The sequence below is a fragment of the Triticum dicoccoides genome, chromosome 5A, assembly GCF_002162155.2.
Source record: "Triticum dicoccoides isolate Atlit2015 ecotype Zavitan chromosome 5A, WEW_v2.0, whole genome shotgun sequence".
Taxonomy (NCBI): domain Eukaryota; kingdom Viridiplantae; phylum Streptophyta; class Magnoliopsida; order Poales; family Poaceae; genus Triticum; species Triticum dicoccoides.
This window is the reverse complement of record NC_041388.1, coordinates 288065326-288072354: the sequence shown is the minus strand read 5'-3', so window position 1 is coordinate 288072354 and position 7029 is coordinate 288065326.

The window sequence follows — 7029 nt, the reverse complement described above, 5'->3', positions numbered from 1 at the left end:
GAATTTTTTATGCCCGTTTAGAAATGCGATCAAAACGGCGGGTTTGACCGTTCTTAGCTAGTGGTTGAATCTTGGAAAAAACTTTTGATGTTTCTCTGATTAAATAGATACTTATGTACCTAGAAATGATTTTTTGAAAAAATAAAGAGCAAACTAAATTTGAACCGTTTCCTACTGAATAAGCAGAAATTTGTCTTTTTCATGAGAGGTGGATCAAAACTTTTGACACCCAATCATTTGGTCAATTGTGCATTAAATATGTCCTAGTATTTTAGAAAATTGATTTGGTACAATTTTGCAACAAATATATGGTAGGTCCTTCACAAAAAAAGTCATTTTGGGCACTCGGAAAATGATTAAAAATAGCTAGAAAGATCAGAAATGCATAGAAATTGGTCCTTATCCATAAAATATGGTCTAACTCTAGTGAAAATTTGTGTGGTGCCATTTTGCAAAATATTTTTGATAGCTACTTCACAAAATTCCTCTATATTAGTACTTAGATACTTTTTTAAATCACTGGTTTTTCGAACCAATCAAGACTCTTCCCACGGATCGATGACATGGCGCCCATCCATCCATCCATCTCTCCATCCCACATCCATCCGTCCATCTATCTACAGAAAAAAGAAAATAAAATGAAAAAGAGATATCCCCCACCCGCAGCCCAAACCCTAGGTCAGATCCCATCGACTCCCCCCATTGCACCCCTCCTCTCCTCGCAGCCGCCGCCACCTCCTCCCCGTCCCCGGCCTCCTTTCCCCGATCCAGTCCTCTCCCCGCCGCTCCCACCCACCGCCGACCTCGCAGCCCTCCTCACCACCGCCGCCGACCTCATCCCCCCTTCCCTCACCATCTCTCCCTACCCTATGCCCCAGATCGAGTCGAGCAGGTCGGCCGACGCGCTAGGGTTCCGTCCCTCCACCCCTGCCGTCACCGCGATCGCCCTGGCGCTCCCCGCTCCGTCCCCACCCGACCCCCAACACACTGGTGCTCTCCCTCCGCCCGCGGCCATGGCGGAGATGCTAAGGGTTTAGGGTTCCGGCGAGATGTCGACGGTGAAGCCCCTCCCCCGCGGCCAATCATGGCGCCCCCGCCCCCCCCTCCCCAGCGCAGGCGAGGCAGATTGGCGGCCTTGGCCACGCCGATCTGGCGGACACAGCCTTGATCCTGAGGGAGGGATTTGGCAGCCATGGTGATGGGGGTCGCCTCCCTCCTCCCTCCCCTTGCCGGAGCTCACCGGCGGGGCCCTGGGCCTGCGCGGCTCCCGTGAACAGACGCTTGTCGCAGCTTCGCATAGCAGCAAGCCCATCACCCAGACCAACGCACGGCGACCTCAGCAACTCCGGCCAGGATGGTCGCGGTCAGGGTGAGCCCCTCTTAGTCGTACGCACCGCTACCACGGGGATTAGTTCTTGTTGTGTGATCTGAACTGACCATTTGGCGCTCGTGCTCGTGCAGTTCCATCAGTACTACGTGGTCGGTAGGGGCTGGCTGACGCCTATGGAGGAGCATCCCAGGATCTACCGCATGAAGCTCAGGGTCATGTTTCGTTGTGCATCAACTATACTGGTTCACCCTTTGATGATTTTGCTTGCCATCATTTTTTCTGTTGCGCTGTTAGATATTAATATTATGCGTGGATGTGAGTAGCTTGCTGAATCAATAGGGGATGAGCTTCTCTGCGATTTATTGCGAATCCGCCGTCGACACTCGTTAGGTACTTGAGATGGTACTTGGTCTACTCCTTGTGACCATAGCTTTGTTAATTGATGTATTCTTATGAACTGGGTACTGCAATTGTTGCTGTTGTATTCTGATTACTTGTTGTGACCGGTATTGAGAGATTTTGGTGGTTGTGAGTACATTTAACTCGGAGTTCTCTAGTACTCCTAGATTTGCTACTCAAACAAATTTTGAGTACTTGCACTGAAAGGAGTGAAATACTCCTGGTACTTGCATAGGTTTAAAAATGACTTGTGTAGGTTTAAAAATACTCCTGGTACTTCTGATGAAACCAACAATTAACTTGCTAACCTCTTTCAGTGTTCAATCATCTTTTCATTCTTAAATTTCGGTGCTCAATTTCAGATTATACAAACTGGAAGTGTCTGTTCTTTTTCTTTTTGAAGTAGGGAGGTTCTTGATAGCAGTGTGGTAAGCAAAACATTAACTTTGTGATGCTTCTAGTAGACCACTAGCATGCATGTTTTGGTTAATCAATTTAGCTGCTCTATTGTGTAAATTGAAAGTGAAGAAACCTGATAAGTTAAACCCAGGTGCATGATTGTATACCTAATCTGATATGCTTTTAAACTGTACCTGGGTACTGAATCCAAGTTAAGTATACCCTAGTATTCTCACGCACGCGCATAATATGCTGGATAGATAGCTCATGGTTTGTTTCTGTACCGTTCTTGCTAAATGGGTAGCTCATGGTTCTGTGTAGCAGAATATGTTTAAATTTTCTGGGGTACCCTTTTTTACTCTGAATAAGCAACAGAAGTGCTCAACATCCATCATGCATAACCCTGAACATTTATGGTCTCTGTTGATATGTCTTGCTGTGTACGTATAGTGCATGTACATGCATGGTTGTGTTTTGCAGGTGTAGGGAAACTTTTAGTGCACAAATTAACTTGAGACTGGTTATTTTTTTTGAAAGATGTGCTTTCTTGCAGTGTCTGCGACAAGAGGGGAAGACTGCTTTGCAATCTCAACGTACCCTGTTCATCAGAGACAACATCTCCGTGGGCGCCTCCGTGCGCTCTTTGGGCAGCTCGGAGCCATGCTGTCAGAGCTCTTCACCAACTGGACCATCTACACCAACAAGGTGGGTGCATCTCCAACCAATTCTGCAGCGGTAGGAGCACCAGTAGTACTTCGTTTTGAAAATCCGTCGAGTTTCTGACACTGTCAACATGGCTGGAATGCGTGCAGGCGGCGACGCTGGTGACGTTGCTGTTCGTGATCGTGGTCAATCTGGCGATCGGCATCCTGCCGCACATGATGCACCCGGCGCCATGGAGTACCTCAGGGGCGTTCTCGCCTCCCCCAGCATCCCGATCTCAACGATCCTAGCGGCCGCCGTCCTTGTCCTGCTCGAGGAGCAGGAGGAGGAGGGGCGCATCTAGCCAGCCACAAAGGGCATGCTCTGTACCACCACATCATCGGCCTTCTGCAGCATCGAGTTCAATATGTCAGGTGACCCTTCCTATCCCGTCTGATATGATGGTTAATAGTTGCTTGTAGATGAATGATGAAGTGTTGCTGTGAATGTGAATGCGTAGCCACAAGTCTGTTTGCGTCATTGCCATAGCTAGTGAATGAGCAGCTACAAGTCTATTTGCGTCACTGCCATAGTTACCTGAATACAAATGAGCAGCCACAAGTCTGTCTGTACTATCACGTTGCCATCCATAGCTGCCAATCACTGTAGATAAATAGAATTTCCCCAAAACTATGTGGGAAATTTGGTTAACCTTGTTGAATCAGATATCATTCTGACACCTGATTAGCATATCACTTGTCCATGTTCAGTTAAGAGTATTCAGTTTAGATGCAGATTTAGTCAACACTATGGATCAGTATTCAGTTTAGATGCAGATACAATCAACACTAGGTATCAATACATGTTTGCGAATGTTACATGCACGGTTTCTTATTAGATCTCAACTGCAGCAGCTATTTTCCATTGTTAGGAGAATGTTATATGCACAACTTCACTTGATTTCCTAACTTTTTTGATTTATAACCTGCAGATGCGGTGTACAAGAGCTCCAAGAGAAGAATCCCGAAGAAAACCAGCACCCAACTATGTGTTTTAGCTCCCTGGAGCTGGCCATGTTAATATTAGGTGTATTTTATAGTTGAATACCTGATTTGTACTGCCATGACTGTAAAGTACTTCGTTTGGCTGTTGTTTGAAATTGTATGTGTTATTGGCTCTGTTTGAATCAAGTTATTGGTTATTGCACAAATAGTGAACTGACGTGCGGCGCCGAAACAACACCCTTGGGTCCCATTTCACTAGCGAGTCCTTTAGAATGGGAAACAAACAAAAGAAAAACTGACAATTGGAACCTAATTGGATGATCTGACTAGTGGGACCTGGTCTAAAATGGAATGTACAAAGGCCAAGGCCCAAACAAGAAATGGAAGCGAAAAGGCCAAAGGCCTAGAAAATAAAAAGCCAAATTGCTGGGCTAGGCCAATGTAGCCGACCAAAATAAAAAGGGAAAAAATTAAAAATTGGGGCGAATTGTTGGGCTAGGCCCATGTAGAAAACCGAATTGGACCGGGCTGATTCTTGTGCCACATCAGCTTGCCACGTTGGATGCCTACGTGGCCTGTGGAGGTTGCTAGTGACCAAAATTTTGGTCGAAGAACCAACGACCATTTACAGAAGGTCGTTAATTTCAGTTTACGACCGCCAGCTTTTGACCTTCTGTTTTTGGTCAAAAAAGGTCCCAAATGAAAAACTATGACCTTTCAGTGGCCAATAGTGAGGGTCACAAGTTAACATATTTCTTGTAGTGGGCGGCGCCACCTCATGATCTATGCCCGCGCCTGGGGCGCCTCTCTCCCTCGCATAGGGAGGTGCGCCCGACGCCGTCCTCGGGCAAGGCTCGGGGGCTCCCTTCTGGAGAGCCTTAGACCTGGCCAGCATCCCGAGGGAGGCGCTCGGGCACCATGTGGAGGCGTGCTTCACGACACGTTTTCCTCAGGAGGGCACCGGGCGAGGAGCGCCCGACGCTCAGGAGTTCATTGACAAGGCCACTCAGGAACTTCAGCAAGCAAGAGCAATACGCGGCGACCGCCGCTCACCTGGCGCTGCTCCACACCCGGGCGAGGGTGGTGAGCTGCATGTCTGCATCGACATCCCAGGGCACAACAGGGCTGCATCTCAGGAGCTCTTCTGGCCCTCATGCGTGGGACGCTGCGAGGGTCCACCTCACAGCTACGTTCGCATGCTGTTCGGCTTGCCGAGCGTGGCTGCCACCTTCCAGCGCAACCTGCGGAGCATCATGGCGGGTCAGGAGGCCAGGCGTCACGCAGTCCTGGAGGAGATGGAGACGGTCCTCAGGAGGCTGCCCGAGCCTCCAGAGCCTCGCGGGGCTCAGGGCCACGACGACTCGTGAAGGGCAACTTCTTCGCTATGCGTCTTCAGCTACCCCAACACCCCTTCAACAGCCAAACCAGGTGACATCTCTCCAAGTTCATTTAGCTGGGAGCGCCCCCTGGGCCGCATCATTCCCAAGCCGCGTGGGTCAGTCCTTGTGGCATGTATCCACTTGCGTTGTTAATTTACCTTGCCGGGGGTGCCCCTTGGGCTGCATCATCCCCAGGCCGCTCGGGTCCGACCCAATGGCACATATCGTTCCTGCATTTACCTAAGCCAGTTTGCTTTTTCATGCGTAATCCATCTATGGTTATAACCTGCTTGATTGTCACCCACCATGGGAGCCGCGCGCCGATCGTCTTTCTTCAGGATCCTTCGCATAAGAAGGCTAGGCACGGCGTGTGTGCTCAGGCTCGTCCATGCAGCGTCGAAAAATCCAACGGCTAAGCTCTGTCTGGCGGGCCGGCCCCGTTCACGTCACCTCCTGGGGTCGTTGGTGCTTGGCCTTCTCACGCGATAACCTCAAGAAATTCATTCGGCGCAGGTCGCCTAACCATCTCGCAGGAACGCCATAGCCATCAAGAACCAAGACCAGGCGCAACCCGCCTTGAGGTAGGGACTCGTGAGTCCCGCGCTGGCTCACGAGTGCCCAGATACACCTCGTCTAGCCCTACCGTGCAAGCCATGTGTCAGGGCGGGGCTGTACACGCCCCGGGGGCTCTCCGCGGAACTTCCCGAGCTCTACAGCAGGTGGTACCGCGGACTCTGTCTCTTGTCTCGTGTGATCTGCTTGCGCGTTAAAAGGGGGCCTCCTGAGCATCGGGACTCAGGAGCTCTTACTGGCTCTCTAGCCCTCACCCCTGGCCTTGACCACGGCATCATGACCTGGCATACCAGCGGCGGCTGAGCCCGCTCGAGGGCCGGGACCTGAGGATGTAGAGCACTCAGAAGAGCACAGAGAAGAGAGGGAGGCTCGCACGAGCCTGACCTAGCTACCCGACATTGGCCGACGCACAAGTCTGGCACAACACAAGGAACCAGCTCCGGAATACCAAGATATGTCTCGCGCCTAGATCAACCCAGTGCTACGCCATAAGATCCTCGCCCTTCGCTGCCCTGTTGCGGCAACGTCGCCTCCCTTTCCCATCCTCAGGTAGCTGCTTGCGCGCTAAAGGGGACCTCTTGAGCATCGCGCCTCAGGAGCTATTACTGGACCTCGAGCCGCTCACCTCCTGGCCTTGACCACGACATCGCGACCTGGCATACCAGCGACGGCTGCAGCCTGCCTGGGGACCGGGACCTGTCGGCGTAGAGCACCAAGTTGCTGCGGGATTGGAAAGGGGAGACCGAGCCTCAGTAGGACATGCGGCACGCAAATTTTCATAATAAGGATAATATGAACAAAAGACATTACAGACGCTTTACACGCCCCCACGGGGTCCATTTTGATTCCTCACAGGGAACAAAAGAAGGGAGTTCCTAGGAGCTCTATCTACACGCGCCAAAGCAGCCGACGCCATCATCAACAGTGGGCCACGTGAGGCCGGCGCCAACCCCATCCAGATCAGCGGCGACGGCGGCTGGACACCGCAACCTTGCTTCGAGCGCGGCGAGAGCTCGGGGGCACGTAGCTGTCGTCGCTTGTCTCCGTAGTCTCAACGGGCTCGGGACAACTGCTGGACCACCAGGAGTCGCCGCTGTCGCTGGAGGGGCTGCTGGTGAGGTCAACGGCAGGCCCGGTGCCCGCCGCTGCACCGTCTCGGTGACCACCTTCAGGGCAGCACTCCAAGCAGCGGCCTTCCTCGTCGAAGACCTTGAAGAACAGCATGGAGGCGCCGTCATACTCGAAGTGGATGGTGAGGGCGCCTTCCGTGCGATCTCACCCCAACCGCGAGTCATGAAGATCC